Genomic DNA, 18,925 nt, shown 5'->3' on the forward strand with positions numbered 1-18,925 from the left:
ACAAATACGATCATAGCTCTAGAAAGATCATTAGTATCTTCAGATCCTCAAGTTTTGTTTGTTGGTACCTCGACAGCTTTATGTAATACAAACATGAGCCAGATAGAAGGATTTTCTTGTCTTTTTCTAAATAGCCTGCCAAGATTATTGATTGGTAAGAACAGCTTGATTTACATGCAAATAAATTACTGACACTGGCCAATGACAATCTGAACTGTCCAGATGCAGTGATTTTGACTTGCTGACATCACTGCTTCATTAGCATGCAGGAGATGAGAGCACTGCAACAGTAAAGATTCTGGCTCAGCTATCAGGCTGGCAATTATTCTCCATGGGCTGCATATTTCCTTGTTAATGTCTTGTGCCTTGGAGAGCAAATGGAATATACTCTGGCTGCCTCTAAGCATCGTTTATTAAACCCAAAGCTGGGAGGTCTGCTGCAAGCATTTGGATGGGTGGAAAAGCATATGGTAGGGAGAAAGCAAAGCGATCAGGCTGGAATTCGGAAGAAGGCACGCTAAGCTACGCAATCTATTTGGACACAGGGCAAAAATCACACTTTTCCTGCTGATGGTTTCCACAGTACCTTTTCCTTCAAGCAACAGTATGTTTTGCGTGCGTCTCTTCTAAACGGCTTTCACAGAAGCCTGCTGTTCATTTCAAGAAGGCTCCTACCAGTCTACTTCGCACAGTTTTGAGAAAGAAAACAAGATGCTTTCTCACACTGCAGTGCTGTGTGTGCTCTTGGTAACGGCGTACCACAGGAAAGTAAATGGTAAAAACTAATATAGCCAAACAGTTTTGTGGATTTTCTTCCCCTGGACTGGCATACTCATCCGTGAGAATAGGTAAGAAATGACCTTTTATCAGCAACTTTTAGATTGTCACATATTTTTAGAGAGAAGCTGAAGTATGTAGTAGGGGGCACAGGAGATTGGCAGCTCTCCTGTATGTGCATGTGGTGATGTGATAACTTTGCTGTTACCCTCTTTTATTGGGAACCGTTACAAAATGCTTATTTTTAACCTCGCTGTTCTTGCTGTTTATGAATGAAAAAGATTAATTGTTAAATTGATGTTTACAGCTACAGGAAGTCAAAGATAAATGCTACAGCCCCATTAACATGTTTTTCATTTTAAAAATAATTAGGAAAGGTTTTCAGTAGGAAAACATGCTGATCTCTGTGTTGATTTACTGCATGGTAAATTCAGCTCTAGGAAGTGTGGCAGCATTGGGTATTTTTGTGCATACAGTCTGTGTGTCTGAAGGATGACTTTGCAATTAGGGTTATTTTTGTTTTATTATTTAACATAATTCTGGAAACAGTTTTCAAGAGTTAATTATACTGCACCTTTGTCATGCCAGAGCACCTTCTCCAGAAACTGAGATAGCGTTCAACCAGAGAGTTATATTTTCTAATGTACTTTTCTTTTCAGAGAGTCTTCTTTATATTCCTTTAAGCAGCCATGTGTGAATAGACATGACCTGTGACCATGTAAGGATTTCAATCCCAGTTACTCTTTGTTTTGTAGCCATGATTCCTGGTCTATATTAAAGATGGATTGATTAAACCTTTATAAACCATTGGGGAATAGTCCTGGACAGAATAATGCCAGAATAATTATTCACATCAGATGCAGTGTCATCATTCTACTTTCAGCACTTCTGTCTCGTTCCTCAACCTTCTCATTCTTAGTCCGTGATTGTTTCACTTACTGTGTGAGCACTTAAATGTCTGACTTCCATGTGGTCTATTTATAAGGGTACCAAGATGAATTTGTGACAAAAATTTATGCAGCAAGCTGTCTGCAGTTCACAAGATTATATTTTGCTTGGTGTTTCACTCTTCTTCTATAGTTGATCTTAAACAATTCTATTGTACTTAACAAAATGAAAGGGCTTAGTCTGTTCCTTCATGCGGTATTTGCTACTCTTAGCCAGCATACTCACAAAGCACTGACAGGTGGGTCAGTATTTCTGGTAAGCCTTAACTTTGAAATAATTACAGTATTTTTAAGTATGATTGCTTATAGTAGCCCTGAATATTTTGTCTGTTGGTCACATTTTCTTTCTTTGGCATATGGAGTCCAGGATATGTTCAAAGGGGAGCATGTTTACTCCCTACCTGGTACAGATCCAAAGCTGTAAATATCTTTTAAAATAAAAAAAAAATAACACCTTGAAGAAGTCATAATGGAACTGCTTTAATTTAAAATAGAATTGGCAGAGTTCACTATAAAAATGATATCAAGAACGTGATGGTTCACAAGGGAGGACCAATGAAATAACTGTGCCGAGATCAGTATTATACAAACTTACAAATAAAGGACTGCGTAGGCTACCATGGTCACAATCATCTGTTTGGAGCTCACTATAGCTGCTGTGCTGTTAGAAATTAAAGTATAAACCCTGGTAGAATCAAGCATTGTGAAGCAATCTTCTGCCTTATTTAAGTGATATAAAGAAATCCTTTGAGACTGGCCCACACTGCTGTATCGTGCTGAGCTGGAAAGCAACTGAATGGTGTAATTAAAGATGTCAGAAGATAACCTATGGTACAGTGCAAGCTTTTCAAGGGACACTGATGTTTTAACAACTGAGAGCTCTCTTGGATAGAGTGCTGTGGAATTAAAACGAGAATGAGCATTTAGTAAAAGATTTTGCTGAGTCTTCATTATGTAAGTCTGGTTCTCACAGGACACTTGAAATGGTGTTTGTAGAACACAGACAATGGTGTGTTTGGCGTTGCCATTATGTGTTTGAAAGGGTCCCTTCAGTTCATGAAAAGGTTAAGAACTACGGTAGCACTGCAATATGGAAACTTCAGTAGTGTTGCCAATCACGAGTGCTCAAAACTCAGGAGGCAAACCCCTGAAAAACCGTGGGATTGGCTTAAAAATCATGAGATTTACATAATAATAATCAATAATGGCCCCACTGAAGTCAATGAGAATGCCATCATTGCTTTCTCTGGGATTAAGATTATCACACCATGATTTTGGAGGTGAGATGAGGTTAGGGGCATTTGCCTTCTGTGCTTGAATCTTTCTGGATCACGTGTTCTAGCTTTTTCTCCACAGTTTGAGGGCTAAGAAACTTATTTTTAATGGAAGGTGGTTGTCATGTAATCACCTGACTCCAGAAGCTAGGGCTTTAGGAAAACACCAAATCTTATGCAATTCATGATAGAATTGTGAGATGACAAATGGTATGGTAGTTAGTTTAGTTTTTTCTGTGCTCTTCTGGAAGGCTGGATTGGGACTCAGGAAACCAGGGTTCTACTCTTGTCTTGACCTCTGGCCTGGTATGTGACTTTGCACATATCAGTTTGTCTTCTCATGTCTCTGTTTCCATATCTGTAACATAGATGCAGTGATACTCAATATCCTTTGCAAGTTGCTTTGAGTTCTATGGATGAAAAGTGTTCTGCAAAAGCTACATATTTATCATTATTACAAGATCCTGATGTTTATCCAGCATATACTTTGTACTTATTGTCGCAGTCTAACTCCTGGGTGTAAAACACAAATCAAATCAAAACATTCCATTACTCAAGGTATGAAATACTGCAGAATCAGGTCTTGAGCTTTCATATGTTCATGGGTTCTTTCCTTGGTTCTGCTACAGCAGTGCAGAAGAGGCTGAAAACACAAACGGTTCTAGTACATGAAGGTCTTCCCCAGATTCTATGCAGTCCTTGTACCCCTATTGTTCTGGGAGAATATCCAAGGATTGAGAGGTGCGGAAAGAAAGTAATATGCTCCAAGTGTTCTTGGCAGGGAAGTTGTAAGTATCAGATTATAAACTAAGGCAGCCTTGAGGCTGCTCTAATATGTACCAGGAACTGTGCAGTCCCTCAATTAAGACTTAGAAACCTGGGGAGCACAATGATAGCTTAAAGATAACTTAGCCCCAAGCCTTCTATGTACTAGTGCTAAGTTGAGGAACAGAGCAGTGAGGGACTCCTGTCTCTTTCATCTTTTGTGTGAATTGAAATACCTAATTCACAGCAAGGACAAGCTAGCTGGAACATCATTTCACATTGTCTGTTTCAGCCATGTACACTTTACCCCTTGAGCAAAAGGTCTCCTAAAATTGATTGGGGACACTGTATCTTTCATCTCTGTATAAAGGGATTTTGCCGAATCTTTAAAAAAATAATAATAATTCAAGATCTGGGATCAAGCAAATGAGAATTTCAGCCAGAAAGAGGAATTTTTCAGAGTTATCAATGCCTGTAAAGGAAGTTATAATTAAGATTGGAAAAATTCAATTTTTATTTTTATAAGTTGACAACTAATATCAGTGTTTATATTGAAACTTTTTTTACTTTTCACAGTTGTACTAAATTACATTTTTAAGCATTTTTTACTCTGTGTATCAGTTGAAATTTTCCCAGTTGCAGGAAGTTCTGGGAGGCATCAGACAATAATTCGTTAATGATGGCATACAGTAAGTTTCAAAAGTTAAAGCTTAATCACCATTAAAACAGACTATCAACATCATGTGCCAATATATTCAGTGTAAATATCCTTAAATCCTAATCGGGTATCGAGCAGCACTTTTCTTTCATTGCCTGTCTGGAAACGCAGTTTGTATGTGTACAATAGAATTGATGTTTCCCAATATTTACCAATAAAAATCTTGTAGCCTAATTTTAATAAAGGATTTAACATAACTTTAGCTATAACATAGACTGCTGTTGCCATAATGGAAGTCACAGGGAATTAAATCCAGGGAACCTGAAGGGTATGTTGTACATTCCTAAACCAAGGAAATTTAAAGTTTGCAGAGAAGACACAGCCGGTCGCTTGTTGTCTTCCTGCTTTGTTGTTCCTAGGAAGAGAAAGGCAATCCCTGTAATGCAAATACTGTATTGAGATGTGCAGCTTTGCTTGATCTATGATAGTCACTAGAATTATTCATTAACCAAGAGGGTTCTTTCTGCTTCTGTTAATATTTTAAGGTATAGGCTGTTTTGCTCTTAAAATTTCTTTAGTCTAATAGCATAATTTTCCTCTGGTACACTGCAGTTACTTTGCCCTCACAGTATGGGCCTGCAACGATGGGAAGATCACTCCACAGTAGATGGCACAGTGTGAACGTACAGGTTGAACCTCTCTAGCCTGTGGGATCTGACCAGTGGCCAAATGAGAGAATTTGCCAGATCACAGGAGTTCAATATTGTCTGGCAGCATTACCAACACTTCCACTGTTTACTGGGCTCTTAGAAGACACTTAGGGGTCAATTAGTGCTAAATAACAGCACAGAACACCGAGAACCAGGTCTGGTGGCTGTAAACAAAATTTATGGGACCACGGGAAACTTGGCTGCACCCATGATAAGTGCTCATCTTGCTAACTAAAATCATGACAGATTGCAGATGTTGCCATATCTGAGAGTTCTGGACTAGAGAGGTTCAACCTGTAGTAGCATGAAGGTCAAGTTACTCACATGAACCATTGTACTTGTTTATTAGTTCTTTCTTCTGTGACGCTATCATGCACTATGGGCAACTTAGGCTAGTGAGTGGGCTGCATGAGCATCCCTCCATCTCAGTTGGCCACAGGATTGTCAAAACCAAGATGGTCTCCCAGGATAGGGCAGTTTTTATAATGCCATTTGCAAGCCTAGAATTTGCTGGGTGTGCTGATTGAACCGTAGCAGCACTTCCATGGGATGCTGAGAGAGTGCCTGGCTCACAGTCAATGTTGTGTGCAGTCATCACGCACATCACTTCATGTGCCCTTGTTTTTCGCGCATGCCACTTAATACCAGTAGAGCCATGAGAGTTTGGTACGAAGTTCAATACCAGGAATGCATTCGGAAGAGATTGGAGGAGATGAGAAGTGATATGACGTTTCTGGGTGGCAGGACTCAGGGGTAATTCATGGTTTAAGTTGGCAGCTCTTCTCTTGATCTCTCCTGTGATTCTCCTCGACAAATTATATTGTTCAGCCATTTAAAAATCCTGTTCAAGTCTTTGCTCTGTACCAGTGCCTCACATAGTTTGTACCAGCTCACTAGAGGAACCACCTCAGCAGTGCATATAACGATGTAGGCCATGTCTACACTAGCAAGGTCTTTTGAAATATTTTTTGAAAGAAGGGAGGTCTTTGGAAATAGCTAACAGAGCATCTACACACACAAAGTGTTCTTTCAAAATGAAACTGAAAACGCAGTGCTCCTTCCAAAAGCACTCTTCCACTCCTGTTGCAGGAATAGCTCCTTCTTTCCAAAGCTTGCTTCCAAAGCAAGTGTAGATGTTCCAAAGGCCCTTTTTTGATAGAGCACTCCTCATGGTGCTGGATTTTTGAGTTCCTGGCCCATTCTTTCGAAAGAGCAGGGACTGTGTGGATGCTCTCTATCAAAAGAGCAGATCAGTTTTTTCAATCCACTTTTTTGGGTGCAGACATGCTCTTTTGAAAGTTTCTCTGGAAGAGGTCTTCTGGAAGAGCTTCTCAAGAGAGAGTGCTGCAATGTAGACATTGCTTTGCAGGAAGATTTGCGCTGATTAGATCACACAATTTGCTCACATAAAGTATTGCTCATGGACCAAACTGCCAGAGTTCAGAGCAAAATAATCTCTGTGGGCTTTGATGCAGCTGAATTTTAGAGGGGTGAAGATGGAAGCACCCTGGTTTTACACAGGTGAAGCTGAAGGTGCATTAGTTCAATGCAATAGCCCTTCATGGACTTAAAGTTGATTGTATGGTGGAGTTTGAACCCTCAGCCTCCATGTGAGAGGATGGTTTGCTGTGAAACCTGTTATAATATAGTATATAGTGATACATCTCTCATAGAGCTGGAAGGGACCTTGGGAGGTCATTGAGTCCCCTGCCCTCTTGGCAGGGTCAAGCACTGTCCCTACCAGTTTTTTTTTTAAGTATCTATTTGTCCCAGGTACCTAAATGCCCCCCTCAAGGGCTGAGCTCACAGCCCTGGGTTTAGCAGGCCAATGATCAAACCGCTTAGCTATCCTCCCCCTGCCCCCATTGCCATCCAGAACTGCAGAATTAATGCAGCAATACTCGAAATCCCCAAGTTCTGTCTGCAGTGTGAAGAGCGACAGCAGTAGTAATTCTTGGCACTGTTTCTTCACTGGGCAGACTGCCACCACCCAGTTCCTTTCTTGGCATTTCTGTGTCAGTCCCTGATCCCTCACAGCCTTTCATTCCAGAAGGCGACTGAGGAGCGACTTTGTACTTTTGAGTGACCGCAGTGTGGGTTCGGGGCTCGAGTTGGCTGTGCTGATCTGGTCAATACCATACATTTATTTTTCTTTTGCTCTCCTAGTAGGGCCTCTATATGAATCTTCCTCAATTGCTCTGCCACAGATAGTTGCAGTGTTAGACCTCCATGCTTGAGAGACCATTTCTCTGCAGCCAGGCCAGACTCCAGACAGGAAATTTCAGTGGGCACAACTCAGAGGGAGGATATTTTGTTATAACATTACTCAAGTTGCTTGAACAAAGTCATACGGAAGGAGATATGAACCCCAGTGGAACACCCCTTCCACAGGCTTATTTTGAGTCTTCTCACTTGCTCATGTCAGCATCCAGGGGTGTTGTTACCAGCGCAGGCGATACTAAGAAGGATATTGGAACATAACCTTCTCTAACCTAATACAGAAGACCCAGCCAGCAACCACAACCCAGAAACCACCACCAGAGTTCATAGCATGCGCCATATGCAGCATTAGTGGGCCTGCAAGGAGAAGAGCGTTCCTGTCACAAAGTCATGTGTATGAGGGTTTTATTCCCCTGGTTAGACTGCATGTGATTGTTACTGGCCTGCAGGAACGCAAGGTGGCGCCTTGATTTCTCTACATGCGTAGTTGGAGATGGACGTTTCAGTGTGATGACTTCTGACACATACCCGTGCCTTTTGCAACCTAGGCAACCAGGTGGCACCTTTCTTCCCTGGGAAACAGGACATAGAAATGTGGAAGGCTGGTTTGAACTGTAACTGGGCAGTGGAGATGGGGATCTTGGATGACTTGAGAGGGAAGAAGGGGCTTGAGGGCCCCGGTTTGGGGACCCCCCCCCGAGCCCCTCTCCCCAAGATGGATTGTACTGACAGCTTCTGATTTCTGTGCTGACAAGACTGCTTTGTGCTGTGTCCCCGTCGCCTTAAAAACCTTCTGTTCTCCCTACCGAATGAGAGTCTTATCCAACTGCGGCCCTGGGGATACAGTTCCAAAGACTGGGCACTTTGCCCTCACTCCTCTCTCACTGAAGTCGAGGGGGCTGGAGACTGCACCACCTGTTAGACCACCTGTATCCTGGTCTCTGGCCTGGTGACCTGAGCAGGTGTCATGTCTAAGGGATGTTCTGGGTGGAGAATGAAGCCCGAAGTCTGCACCGGAGTCAACTGCCAGTTACTGGAGCCACAGCCCAAGGCAGAGTCAGAACCAGGAATCGAAGCTGAAGGTCAGAGCTGAGGGCAAAGGCAGAGTCTGAATCCAGGGCCAGAGCCAGGACTGGCCACTGAGGTTTGGAGGCGAGGCACAGGGACAGGAGGAGAGGTGAGGATCAAGCTTGGAGTAGGATCAGTGAAGGCAGGAGCAGAGCAGAACCAGGAAGAGGTTTGGATGCAGTAATCAGACACAAGCAGCGTCCAATGCAGCCATAACAGGATGCCGCCATTTGCTCAGACAACCTTCCGGTTCCTCCTCCTGGCTAAAATAGCATAGTGGAGCAATCAGTGGAAATGGGCCATCTCCCAGTCAGAGCTCCCGAGGTGGTGCCATGGCTGGGGCTATATCCCTGGCAGCTTCCCAGTTCATCTGGGTTCGGTAGCCATTGGGTGGCTGTCTGGTGCCTCTCAGGCCTGTGTTGAAGACCCAGGACATCGCAGCACCTTGGAGGAAGGCAATGATTATAGTGTCACCAAGGGAGGGAGAGAGCTTCTAAAGCAGCTGAGACCAGAGCCATTTAGAGCCCTCCAATGCAAACCACCACCTTCAGCTTCCCATGGAAACCAACTGGTAGCCAGTGTAATGTGCTGGCTACTTGGCAAGCAGCCTGTCACATGCTCTAATTGCCCCTGATTTATGAATCACTTGAAGGCACAGTGCTGAGAAACCTCATTATGGTAACCAAACCTCAAAGCAACAAAGACGGGGCTGGCCACAGAAGGAGGAAAAGAATTCAGCTTTCCCCCGGAGGACTGTTTGCAACTCCTCTTGCACCTGCTCTTACCATGACCTGTAGAGACAGCAGGGTGCTGATGTAAACATGGATGTTTCTCCCAGATGTGTTACCCATCCCACAGAAACATTTCAAGACTTGACTTCGTCTACGTCCCAATTATCCACACTGTAGGGCAGGTTGGGCTCGTAAGTAAGCCAATGATGTGAGAAGCAGGAAAAAACAGTTTCTCATTCTTGCTTGGTCATCCTATTTGGGAACTGGGACTACAGGAGAAGCCCAGGCGCTTTCAAAAGAGCTCATTTCCTCCCCTCCGTTGTCTGTTTCTCTTTTCTAACAAAAGGAGGGGTAACAGAAGTGGGTCCTAAGAAACCATGCCTGAGAGCATTTGTGGGATTAGGTAGCTTTCCAGTTATTTTTCATAATAACTCCGACTTGCATAACATGTCTCAGCATTTCCTCAGAATTGAAATAATTGTCCTGCAAATGACAGTGGAGGTCATGTGTGTCCAGCAACCAAGAAGCTAAAAAACACCTCACCATTTTTGCAAAATGGGTGAAACTCAGCTGTAATTTTTGCTCGGAAGCCAGAGAATTGGCTTTTAGGGATTAGAAAATATCACACCTCTACGTGTACCGAAATGTATGTAGATCCTTAATTACTCAGATGGAAAAACAGTCTCCTCTGCATCCAATATGAGCAAAGCCAGTAGCCAGTGCTGGGAGACGGAAATTTGTATTTGCTACACATTCTCCTGGTAACAAAGTTTCTGTCTGATACAATTTACTGGATTCAGCCGCACAAGAGACAAGGGAGGAAGGAGAAGCTATGCTAGGAATGTTGAGTGTTCCTGGTGATCTGTCCCTTGTTTAGTTTGACTGAGGTTAACATCTCTGCCTTGGTGGTTGCTACTGCTTCCATTTTAGACAAGATCAGACTCCTGCATTCCACACATAGGATGATCTGGGGCAGCAGGATTTACTGATGGCTGGAGTCAAAATTTAGAATGTTTATGCCTTACTGTATCCATTAAATGTCAGACTGCTGTCCCGCTACCCCCCCGCCATCGCGACATACGCTTTTCTTCAGCTTTGTGAAGCGAACAACAGCATTCCAGCATGCTGTGCTTGTAGAAATTACACAAATGTCAAAGGTTTGTTTTGTTTGCCTAGAACAAAGAGATCCTGGCTTTTATTCCTGTCTTGAAGTGATACTGCCTTAAGCAACTCATGTGCTTTATTATTTCTGCCTTGGTTTACCAATCTGCAGAATGGGTGCTGTAGTAAGGGTCTGACACACAGGATTTCTGTCAAGGGATACATGACAGGAGTCAATCTCCATTGACTCCCAGCAGCTAACTGTACCTCATGTTCACAGGGCTATCATGTAGCTTTATTGATGAATGGTTGCAGAATAATGACAACATGTCATTACAATAAGTCAGGAGATAGAAGAAAAGTGGCTAGCGGGAGCCTGCTTGCAATCGTTACATTCACAGCTGTTTCCTAATTAAAGATGGTAAACATCAGAGTACAGGAGTGAAAAAGACCTAGAGTTGGGATTTGTGATGTTTCATTAAAGGTGACCTGCAAAGAGAAACCTGAGTTAAAGACAGACTTCTATGCTGAGTGCCTCCATTAAGCAGAGGCCATATGAATCCAGTACAACAGACTTTCCCAAACGAATATGGGCACAAAACACTTTTGTGTTTGGAATATATTGACAAAACACATACCTGTTGGTCTGGGAGGGGAAGGCGTTCATACCACAACATTGCCGATGTTCTGCTCAAAAGTTGATTTTAAAAAGTTGGGTTTTTTAGATGTCTTTTATTTTACAAAAGAAAAAATAACGAGAAAATCATCTGAATGAACAGCTACTGTCCTGATAGAACAGTTAGCAACCCTATAAGTAAGTAAAAAAATTAACTACAAACCCAAAACAAAGCATCAATGTAACAGCCAAAGGAAGGACAGTGTCCTTCTTTTGTAGAAAAATGGAAAGGACAGTGCTGTTGAAAAAAGGACTGTTCTTCCTTGAAACATAACAAACATTTTTATGAAAAAAAATGCGACACGAATTAGGTATTTTTAAATTTTGTGTTTTTATAAATTAGTTATTTATAAAGCTACTGAAAAATAAAATTGAGTACATTTGACAGGTTTTTTTAATGGGAACTTTTTCTGCATCTCTGCTTCGGCATGAGTCCCAGAATAACTAGTGTGAATGCATTATAAACATTAATATACTTACAATCTAAATACTGTTCAGATACCTTAGTATTTTTGAGACACACATTATTTCTTATTTAATATTTTAGAAGGGAAATCATCACGGGTATCAACATTTTTTTCACAGAACACCTATTCATGTCACACGGAACACAGTTTGTGAAACACTGCAGTACAAAAATCAATTGGCAGATGATGCATTGAAAATAACATTGTCCCGGAAAGTAAGGTTTTAAATCAGGATGGTGCGGGGGAGAGAATAGAAGGTTTTCAGCACAGCAGGGGTTACTAGGCATTACTAGGGTTACTAGGGCTGCTACAATGAGAGGTTTAGGAGGGTTATAAAATCATCTTGCACTAACAGTGCCCTGCAGAATTTGGCACGACCAGGTGATTGATTTTTCACCAGGAGTTTTCTGTGAGGAAGCTTGACATTTGCACCGTCCAGGGAGAAGTTGCGTCGTTGCTTGTGTCAGAAGAGGTTTTGTAAAGTAGCCACGTCCAACTTTCAAGTTCACCCAAGTGTGAATCTCTGTCCCATTGGCGTTGCAGGTGCTGTTCTCTGTTCATACAATTTAAAGTCATTGCAGGTTCTTGGGAGCAAAGATTCAGTCTCAGCTTATGTTGTGTGAAGTAACCTGCCTGTCTGCAATTCTCGTAATAACATCCTACTACCGATAAACACCTTTCACCTATATGAGCTTTCTGCTGCACCCCCAAAGGCAGGTGCCAGTGGAGTTGGGGGTATCATTGGGCTAAATGCTGTACAAGCATGTAGCAAAAGAGAACCTCTGCCACCAGAGGCAACTAGTGCAGGGATTCAGGGTTGGGGGAGGGCACCAGCCGTGTACCCTTGTCCCGCCTCTGCCCTGCCCAGGCTCCGCCCCTTCCTGCTCCTCCTCTGTCCCCTCCCCCTGCTTCACCTCCTCCCACCTTTTCCTGTGGAGGCACCCCTTCACTTCCTGTGAGTGGGGGGGGGCAGTCTCCCTCCTTCCCCTAGGATACTCGCACTGCTGTCAAGCCACATCACTCTGGGGGAGAGGCAGGGCTTCCCCTACACTCACCAGAAGTGGCTTAGCACAGAGTGGGTGCAAGTGACCCCATGTTCACCCTCACACGTTGCCTCTGCCTGCCACCACAATGAATACAATTACACTGGTGAAGCCACTGAGAAGGCCAGATGGGCCCAAAACTGGGAACATGACTCCAAACTCTGTGCTTGGGATACAGATCCCCAAACCTGTTGACTGGCTCCATCTTTCCTATGGATTCTACTGTTCTTGTTTCCCTGGGCTGACTCGCTATTACAGAGCTCTTCCTGTAGCAGCAGAGCTGTACCACAAAAGCGGTACGATGCATGTGACATCTCAAGAGAGCTTGCACTGGGCTCCTGTTCTCCACAGGCCAATCTGAGCTATTGTTGCAGTGCAGTAATGGTGAGCTGCTTATTTTGCTGAGGGGCAAGTAGGTCCCCTTTAATTTGAGACCCAGAGGCCAACGTCTATTCCACTATTCCATTGCGGCTGTACAGGAGTGAGATGTCACTGAGAAGACTTTAGTCCCTGTCTGTAGAGTACAGCAGTAGTTGTACCAGGAAAACAACAGAGAGACAAACATTGCCAAAGAACGTGCCCATCCTGTAACTTCATCCAATGAATTGTTCACCCTGAGGAGACCCAAGTTTTCAGTCTGTTAGGCACGGTACATCTTGGTACCCTGTGAAGTCACCTCAGTGAGGGCTTCTTTCCAATAAAATATGAAACCAAGAAATATTCTTTTTCCTCCCTATTTACCTCCTTTCTTCCTGGCCCTGCATCAGGGCAAACAAGTGTATGGCTCCTTACGCAAATCCTGTTCTTGTATTAAGCTTCCATAGCAGAATAGCGAGTGTCCTCCTTCCTCCTGGCCTTATTCCCGCCATTTTTTTTTTTTTTCAAACCCTGTGATCTCCACAGTCTCCTGAACAGGTCCTGTGCCTGTTTTTGGATTTGCAGCACTGCCAACTTCAGTGATTTCATTGCAAGGCTTAGGTCATTCGAAGCCCTACCTCCTCGAGTCAGGTGATTCCAGGTGAACCTCAGCTATCATTTGAAGGGAAGAAGAAGTTTTTAGTCTTCATGTTTGGTCAGAAAAATTTGACAAAGATGAAACCAAAAGGCTCAAAAAAACGGCAAGTGCATAGAAAGAACTTCAAATTACTGTTTAAAGACACTGATGATTTCTAAGCCAGTCTCATGACTTTGAGGGTGTAACTCATGACTCCTGAATGCTTGATGTGGGACATGTTGAACTGATCTTCCAAAGGCCTCTCTGAAATTAATTAAAAAATCATGTAAAATAGCTGCTTAGGTGTTTCTGACATGATATTAATTACTATAGGCAAGCGTTTGTCTAACGCAACTTGGCCCCCTCCTGCACTGACATCAGGTTGGCGTGAAAGTGTGAATCCCAGGGTAGAATTAATCCCAGCAGTTAAAAGACTGACACCAAAAAGTCTTGCTTTGGAGTGAAGAAGAGATGAGATTTCTAGCTTTTTTTTTTCAGGCTGAATGAGCTGCTTAATTTTGTTCTCATTAGCAAATGTGAGCAGTTTTCTCAGGCAGCCTTGTATTTCTCTGCATGTGTGCAAAGGTCACACGCTGCCCAGGACTTCAAAGACAAAAGTCTTTGTTCATCAGACATTGCTATTGTTAAGTCAGTGCTTCTCTCCATAATGGATTTACCCCAGAGTGAAATATGTGGCTATACCTGCGCTGTGTCACTTTATACAGTAATGTATTCAGCATGCGGCTATGAATCTTGCACTTGTAGTAGTAGTAGTAGTAGGCATCCTTCAGTCTGCATAGACTATGGATTGCGCCCTTTAAAGTTTCAATTGAGGACTTCATTTACAGCGTCTATTGTGACTATGAAGACCCACACGAGAGTGACAGTCCTTGCTGCATCTCTTGCAGATGTAGTGGGTGTCTGGCAAGTCCTTATTGTGCTTTCTGTGCGCTCACTTCTCCTCTGCTAGCTGTCTGATCTTCATCTCGCCCTTCTGAAGGCCCTTGTGTAACCCCTGCCTCCATCTGCTGCGGTCATCTGCTAGTTCTTCCCAGTTGTCCAGCTCGATGTCTACCTCTCTATGGTCTCTCTTGCAGACATCTTTGTAGTGCAACTGGGGGTGTCTGGGAGGTCTTTTGCCAGAGGCTAGCTCACCATACAGGATGTCTTTTGGAATCCTTCCATCATTCATTCTGTGGATGTGGCCAAGCCAGCAGAGTCGACGCTGCCTGAGGAGGGTGTGCATGGTTGGGATTCCAGCTTGCTCGAGGACGGCGGTGTTGGTCACTCTGTCCTTCCATGATATTCCAAGGATGCGCCTGAGGCAGCGCAAGTGGAAGGCGTTCAGCCTCTTTTCGTGGCAGGCATACAGGGTCCAAGTCTCGCTGCCATACAGGAGGGTGCTGAGGATGCAGGCCCTGTAGACTTGCATTTTGGTGTGAGCGTACAGCTTGTTGTTATTCCACACTCTCTTGCTGAGTCTGGACAGAGTTGTGGCCGCTTTTCCAATCCTCCTATTGAGCTCAGTGTCCAATGACACGGTGTCAGTGATGGTGGACCCGAGGTAAATGAACTCGTGGATGACCTCTAACCTATAGTTGTCAATGCTGATTGATGGGGATTCAGCAACATCCTGACTGAGTACGTTTGTCTTCTTTAGGCTGATGGTAAGCCCAAAGTCCTTGCACGCATTGGAGAACTGATCCAGTAGTTTTTGAAGCTGGTCTTCTGTGTGAGACACTACAGCAGCATCGTCTGCGAACAGCATGTCTCTGATGAGGACTTCTCGCCCCTTAGACTTAGCTTTCAGCCTTACAAGGTTAAACAGTTTCCCATCAGATCTTGTGTGCAGCAAGATGCCCTCTGTTGAAGATCCAAAGGCATGCTTCAGGAGGAGTGCGAAGAAGATCCCGAACAATGTCGGAGCAAGCACGCATCCTTGTTTGACGCCGCTCCTGATTCTGAAAGCATCCGATAATGCGCCGTCATATTGGATGGTTCCTCTCATGTCTTCGTGGAACTAATGGATCTTGCACTTGTATGGGCTCTGATATTCTTACCTCTCCTATGCACACCTGGCCAAAAACTGTCTTTGCTATGGTCCATGTGTGTGCCAATTGCTTTGGTTTGCAAGGAAATGACATTAGTGATGCTGTGTACGGAGATGAGCATTCATGCAGTCAGAGGCTAATCAAATAGATCTAACTCTGTTGATGTCAGTGGAATTATATCAATGTGAAACCAAGGTCGGAATCGGCCACCTTTTGCCTTTCAAATAGAATATTGACACCGTCTTCTCCATTTTCTTCATTTTGCTGCATAATTAGATACACTTAGCTATTGTAGGTATATCTGCTTCATGCACCAAATGTTGTTTTATGCCTTTGCCTCGCCGGTTCCATTTCAAGGAGGTGAAGTTTGAAATTTACACATTCTACCAGATGTGCACCAGGGGGATTATTTTTAATTGAATTGGGCTTGAAGATCATATAACAAAGAGAAATATGCCTGCCCTGTGTCTAGAACAAATGAGACCTATATATTAGTAAAGAAAGATACCCACAAGGTATTTATTGCATATATCCCTCATAAAAGATCAGATCCCAAACTTCTTAAAATAAGATTATTAAAATATTATTTCCTCACTTTTCCATTACATGGCAGTACAGTAGATGGCAACAGTTCAGCTACACAGACCCAAGGGCATTCTGTACAAAATGAGAAGGCTGTAGCCCAGTCTGACTGATCAGTGTATACTGGTTGACAAGATGCTAGTGAGCCAGAGATTGGAAAGTGGGACAGAAAGATTGACTAGAATGGTGTAATGAGAGGAAAGGCAGAAAATTAATCTACCTCGTGACAAGATCTTGACATTCGTGAAATCTTCCCAAAAACCTGACAGAAATCCCACCCTCTGAGACTTTCTAAACTGAAATGAACAAAGCCTTGGAAAGCTCCGAGTCCAGAACAATTCCACATGGCTGGATAAATAATAAGTTATTTAATCTTTGTCTCTCCAACTTCTCTGCTTATATGAACCATTCTTTAAAGAGGCAGACTTTTTCCTCTCCAAGATTGCACGGACACACAGTAATTGGGAGACGAAACATCCTCCCTTAATATGTAATTTTTAGTACACAGACTACAGTGTGAAACTAACCATGTCCCTAAGGGAAAGAACAGATTCACTTAGTTAGTTGCACCAAGGATTACCTGACTCCTTTCTGTGAGTGTGAAGGCCTGCAGCTTATATTACTGCTGCTTTAATATCTACTGATTATAACAAATGCTCTTTCCTTTTACTGCTTTTGTGTTGAGAGAAGTGTTGAGGAATTCAATCAATGAGAAATTAGCTATATGTTCTGGTTCCCTTTTCTGTGTTCTCTGTTGTCTTCATTTTGCCCCCTAATATTGGAGTCTATTTTGCTGGTTCCCCACGCTTTCAATATTGTGTTGCTGGCTGGCTGAAAGAATGTGATTGCTATCCTGAGAAATGAATTTCATAAAAACCACTAAACCCTGCTAGACGTCGTACCAAATTCTGAAATGCAAAGTATTAGCTTCTCGATACGTTCTTCATTCCTACCATATTGTTGCAAGGTTGAGCTGCTTTTAATCTAATCATATTACAAGTGAGATGGAAACACTTGTGAAACTGACTACTCTGCTTTTTGACAGTAGCTGATTAATTAAAATATTCACATGAAATTGTGCCTTGATTATTTTTAATGTAACAGCCACAGGCTGTAGTGAGTCCCTTTGATGGACTGGAGGCAAGCCAGACACTGTGTGCATTTGGTCGGTGTGTACTTTAGATCTGATGAAAAGGAGGAAATGGGAAAGTCTGGCAGGTCTCCGTGGCTTGACTTAATGGAGCCTCTTGACTTTTGCTAGAGTGCATTTTTTGTACTGTAGAAGGGCCCAGTGGAAATTCAGATTCAAAACTGGATCAGAGGGCTAACAGTCTCCACTCTCTTTGAAGAAATGGCTGAAATGAAATAAGGAAATCTGGGAGAAAAAGCCCACGGAGCCTACATGTTCCTGCTTCCAGGTTTTCCTTGGCTATAAATTATAGCAAAAGAAACCAGCAAACTGGAAACCCATTCCTTCCCTTATTTCCTGTATTGCTTCATTGCTTTCTGAGTGACAGACAGCGAAGTGAAATCTGCCCTTTGCTGCAGTGGCGTAAATCATAGCTGAAATTGCTGGTGCAAGTGAGCATAATCTGACACATTAAACAAAATACACATGGACAGGCTGTATTACAGGAAAGCATTTTATCTCCAAATACGGCCAATGAAAACCCAATTTATACAGACTCCACTCCCTCTTCTCTGAGTTGCAGTGCCCCGGTGTGAATCATACCCCAAAACCTCCCTGGTTTCCCGGTCTTCCATCATTCCATTCACTCAGTGCACTGTGTGTCCTTGAAGCAGTCCAGGGACATTGGGTTGTACAATTTATCTTCGTGGCTTTTCCCTAGTGCTTGCTCCCACTCCCATTCCAGACAATGGAAAACCTTTCCTTGACTTTCGTGGTGCAAGAACAGGGTTAATAAGTTTATATAAAAAAAAAAAAGTGATGCTTTCAGTGAATTAAACTAGTGCATCTCTGAATGGCAATTTATAGGTCCAAGTTGAACCTCTCTAATCCTGACCTCTCTTGTCTGGCAACATCCATAATCCAGCGTGACTTTAGTTAGCCAGATGACCACTTTTCATGTGTGTGGCCAAGTTCCCCATGGTCCCATAAAGTTTGTTTACAGTGACCAATCCTGGCTCTCAGTGTTCTGTGCTGTTATTTATCTTTAATTTACCCCTAAATATCTTTCAAGAGCCCAGTAAGCAGTGGAAGTATTGGTGATGTTACTAGATGATACTGACCTCCCATGGTCTGGCAAATTCTCTCATTCAGCACCGGTCAGGTCCCCAGGGTATCGAACTAGAGAGGTTCAAGCTATAGTTACATTACTAGTTATTTGTACTGAAGTAGCACCTGGAGTCTTAGTCAGGGATTGGAATCCCATTGTGCTAGGAGCTTTACGAATGCCTATGACAAAAAGATACCTCTTTCCCAAAAGACCTTACAGTCTAACAGAAAGAGACTATTGCATTGTGTTTCATATCATCCGATAATTTAAAGTACTCATATTATAATACATTTTATGCCATTTTTAAGCCAACATATTCTGTTAAATAGTAAAGGAAGTTTTCATGCATATCTTTCCATTTAAGCTGACATTTTATGTATTTAATAGTACAGGCCAGGCCCTCAGATGGTATCAATCTGAAGTCATTGCAGGTATGCCAGTTGAAACTGAGAATCTACACATATTTATTAGCCCTGTAGCAGTTTATTTCTTAGCATACAGGATGGAAGATTTCTGTCTCCAACTTCCTTTAACAATCAGGTTAGGGTTGAGGTTGTTTTAGCACATCTGCAGTTTTTTCCTCCATGAAAGATGTAAATGCTGAATTAGAAAACTGCTCTGGAT

General features: G+C 42.9%; 1 protein-coding gene across 4 annotated transcripts in view; it reads left to right on the top strand.

Moving 5' to 3' along the window:
* Window positions 1–18,925, top strand: part of PRICKLE2 (prickle planar cell polarity protein 2) — a 107,929-nt gene that overhangs the window by 33,399 nt on the left and 55,605 nt on the right. Inside the window, exon 1 of one of the 4 annotated variants that reach the window (XM_075005704.1) lies at window positions 511–848. The exons of the other annotated variants lie outside the window; for them this stretch is intronic. The gene's annotated coding sequence lies outside the window, so the exon portion shown is untranslated. Of the gene's footprint in view, window positions 1–510; window positions 849–18,925 lie in introns of those variants that run through there. 4 annotated transcript variants of the gene reach the window in all.

The sequence above is a fragment of the Carettochelys insculpta genome, chromosome 11 (genome assembly GCF_033958435.1).
Source record: "Carettochelys insculpta isolate YL-2023 chromosome 11, ASM3395843v1, whole genome shotgun sequence".
In the NCBI taxonomy this organism is placed as follows: Eukaryota; Metazoa; Chordata; order Testudines; family Carettochelyidae; genus Carettochelys; species Carettochelys insculpta.